We start from the raw sequence: 4,578 nt of genomic DNA on the forward strand, positions 1-4,578 counted from the left end.
ATCCTACCAGCTCGCCATCTGTTCAGTTCAGTTTTCATTTGGAGGTAGAAAAAAACCTGACCTGTAAATGGCCAGAACAATAATCAACATCAATTTAAATTCAAACATTATTCAAATCAGTTTACAGGTAAACATTAATACAATTTTCAATTCAATTCAATTCAGTTTATTTATATGGTGCCAAATCACAACAAAGTTGTCTCAGGGCACTTTACAGGAACATTCACATACATAAAAGCCAATTAGTAAATTTCTCTATCTAAGGAATCCAGCAGACAATACACCCTTTAATTAACTAAAACAGTTCAGTAATCATATGGGTTTTCCATGCAGTATTCCATAGGAAAAATCATTAATTTAACTGCGCAGTTACATTCAACAATGCTACTTCCGGTTAGCATATTTAATCACAAAATAAGTCAAATATACAAACAGAACCCAAAATCATTCAGGCATTATAGCCGAATGAAAGAACACATTTAAGACAAATTAACCAGTGAGCACAATGTCCCGGTGCAATTTAAGTATAAGGGTTAAATTAAACTTCAAATCTGAAAACAAACATTTTGCTAATGAAGTGCCGCAGCTGCGGTAGTAGTAAATGGTAAAAAAAAGGACTGTACTTATATAGCGCCTTTCTATCTGATCAAGATACTCAAAGCGCTTTACACTACAATCTATGTCCTCATTTACCCATTCATACAGCACTCTTAGAAATCTCTACAAAGCTAATTGAACAAATCATTCTAAAGAGACTAATCAGTGCTTTATCACATTCAGACACCGATGGGACACACATCAGAGGCAATGAGGGGTTCATTGTCTTGCCCAGGGACACTTCGACATGTGACTGCTGGTGGATTCAAACCCCCAACTCTTGCATTGGAGGACGACTGCTCTAACCACTCAGCATTACTGCTATAAACCACAATATGAAATACCCACACTTGCCCCCACCCTCATTCGCCCCACTCTGGGCCCATGAGCAAGGCCCTTAACCCCCACCATGTGCTCCCTAAAAAAACAGGTCTCTCTTGAAAATGAGTTCTCGTGGCTCAATGAGACTAACCTGGATAAATAAAGGCTAAATGAAAAAAAATATATATATAAACGAAAAATATATAAAGCTTACCACTGAGTCAAGGGTATGATTATATGTTGCAATGGATTTTGAAGAGCAGTCGTTGGTTAGTTCTGCTTAGAACATCAAGTCTTCATCCAGCAGCCACAGCAGGAGCAAACAGACGCCAAACAAACGTCAACACCCCCTTTGTCAGCTGTCTAAATAATTTTTCTGCCAAGCCGTGATGGCCAATCCTGGAAGGGTTTATTGATCATGTGACATTTGCTATGGTGTGGGTTATTTATAATGTATTTTAGTAATATGGGTTACACCTTCCCCCGCAATCCCATGTATATCCCTGTCCACGGTGCTGGTTGGCTCTGGATCACCTGCTGACATATGATATCAGGTGAATGATTTTCATCCTCCAATGCAGGATTTAAGGATGCGGCCAGGTTATGAAACAACAACTGTATGCTCTTAAGGATAGATTGTCCTGGTTTATCATATTGTAAACGGTCTGGAGCTCTTCTGGTTCAAGTGGATACTCGTAACATTGGCTCTGGGGTTAAGATTTCATGCTCACTTCCTTCTGGAGTTTAAATTTTATTCTCACTTCCTTCTTCTGGAGCAGAGGAGGTGCCAGATTCAGAAGACGAGTCTGGATCATTTTCAACTTCTGGGGAGGTTTCCTCCAGGTTCACCATTTCAAGTTGGTTTTATCCACTTCGACTTTCAGGTTGAAGCTCAACTTCCTCTTGTTCTTCTGACTGTTCAGATGAGAAGGGTAATACAGCTGTTGTTGAGGGAGACTGTTCAGGAGATCTTGCTTCAGGAACAGGAGCCTCTGTGGGAGGTCTTGGCAGATTAATAACAGTGGTCACTGGCAAGCCGCTACCCCTTGCAGTGGGAAGAGGTTGGTACCAGTGACCAGGTATTAATTCATCATCATCTTCTTCTTCTTCTGACTGAAGTTGTGCACAATCTTCATCAGAAAGAGTCAGTGATGCACTTCTTTTTGTTTCCTTTGCAAATGGTGGCAACATTGACAGAGTATAGATAGGTAACCTGATGCATGCTCAATAATCCAGGTAGAAAAATCTAAAAAAGTTAAATCTGGTCCTCTGGACATTCAAAAAAACAAAACAAAGCAAATCAACAAAAAATGTAGAAACGTTTCGTCTCTCATCCGAGAGACTTCCTCAGTCTGAGGTGCTGTTTTCAGCTCAGTCTCTTAAATAGCACCGTCTCAGGGTGGATCAACCAGTTTTGCTGCTGACAACCAAAATCAGCTGATCACATGCTCAAGAAGGACCATCAGCATAACAATGGATCATTAGCACACTGAAGGCTGTTTACTATTCACAGAGGGCTGAGTGATACTAGCAATCACAGCATTGTAAGAGGGGGACAGTTGAACCCGGAGGCCTCCACCCCTGTTTAATGATGGAAGGTTTCTTTTCACAAAGATGGCCTCCTTTACTCCTCTCTCAAACTATCGTTCCTCTCTGTCCAGGATGTAAACATCTTCATCCCTGAAAGAGTGACCGCTGACCTGGAGATGAGTGTAGACCGCAGAGTCCTGGCCTGATGATGTTGATCTTCTGTGCTGGGCCATCCTTTTGGCCAGTGGCTGTTTTGTTTCCCCGATGTAAGACTGATCACAGCCCTCCTGACACTGAACAGCATACACAACATTGCTCTGTTTGTGCCGGGGGACTGGATCTTTGGGATGAACCAGTCTTTGCCGTAATGTATTTTGGGGTTTAAAAGCCACTGGGACGTTATGTTTAGAAAATAAACGTCTCAGTTTCTCTGATACTCCCTCAACATATGGAATGACCACTGGTCTGGGTCTGGGTTCCTCCTTTTCACCTGTTGGCTGACTGGAGTCCTGTTTGGGTTTCTTCTCTGCTTTCAGGAAGGCCCAGTTAGGATATCCACATTGCTCTAGAGCCTGTCTTGTGTGGGATTTCTCCTTCTGCCTGGCTCCTGAGCTAGTGGGGACGCTGTCTGCTCTGTGATACAGAGTCCTGTTGACTCCTAACTTGTGCTCCAAAGGGTAATGGGAGTCAAACTGCAAATACTGGTCTGTGTGTGTGGGTTTGCGGTACACCTCAGTTTGCAAATGTCCTCTATCAGAGACTGAGACCTCACAGTCCAAGAAAGCCAACCTGTCATTTTTTACATCTTCTCGTGTGAACTTGATATATTTATCCACAGAGTTGATGTGGTCAGTAAAATGTTGGACTTCCTGAGATTTGATTTTAACCCAGGTGTCGTCAACATACCTGAACCAATGACTTGGTGGTGTCCCTGAAAAGGACGTCAAGGCTCTCTTTTCTACCTCCTCCATGTACAGGTTGGCAACAATAGGAGAAACTGGAGACCCCATAGCACACCCATGTTTCTGCCTATAATATTGCTCCCCATATGAGAAGTAGGTTGACTGCAGGCACAGTTTCAAGAGTTGACACAGTTGTTCTGTGGAAAGTGTGGTCCTGCTGCTCAGAGTGGTGTCTGATTTTAATTTTAAACTGACCACCTCTACTGCATCATCAACAGGAATGCACGTAAAGAGTGATGTGACATCAAAAGAGACCATTGTTTCATCAGTCTCCATGATGACATCCCTCACCTTGTCCACAAAGTCCATGGTGTTCTGTATGTGGTGTTCTGAGCTGCCAACTAAAGGGATGAGTACAGACGCCAGATATTTGGAAACATTGTAAGTGACAGAGTTAATCATACTAACAATTGGTCTTAAAGGTACACCTTGTTTGTGGATTTTAGGTAAACCATACAGACTAGGTGTGGCCTCCCCTGGGTACAGTCTGTGGTACAGAAAACGGTCAATAGCCTTGTCCTGCTCCAAAATTTTCAGGCAATCTATTAACTTTTTCTTGTAACCACTTCCTGGATCTCTTTTCAGAGGTTCATAAGTGTTTAAGTCACTAAGGAGTGTCATAACCTTCTCATGATAGTCTTTCTGGTTCAAAATCACTGTGCACCTTCCTTGTCTGCTGGGAGAATGATGATGTTTTTGTCCTTGCTAAGAGTGGTGAGTGCATCCCTCTCCTCTCTACTGATGTTGGAAGGTGGTGGTTTGGCATTGCTGAGGCAGGCTGAAACTTTGATTCTGAGCTGTTCTGCTTCAGCCTCTTTAATTTTGTTGTTGCGGATGGCTGACTCAGTAGCTGTGATCATCTCCACCAGAGGAATTCTACTTGGTGCAACTGCAAAGTTCAGTCCCCTGGCAAGAATCTCTGTCTCTGGCTGGGTGAACTGTCTGTCAGATAAATTTTTCACCCACTTTTCTGTCTCCCTGGCATGTAATTGACTACTGGAGTGTTGTCCTACACTGAATGTGTTGTTATTGGAATAGTGATGGTGTTGATGAGCTATTAGTACGTTAAACTTGTTTTGTTGTCGAGTCTTGGACTTGACATGCTGTGCTAAGCGTGCCTGATCTGTACAGTCCAACACTTGCTGAAGTGTGGTCTGATCTAGACACG

Source organism: Nematolebias whitei, chromosome 3, assembly GCF_014905685.2.
Source record: "Nematolebias whitei isolate Nwh7 chromosome 3, NemWhi1, whole genome shotgun sequence".
NCBI classification, from domain to species: Eukaryota; Metazoa; Chordata; class Actinopteri; order Cyprinodontiformes; family Rivulidae; genus Nematolebias; species Nematolebias whitei.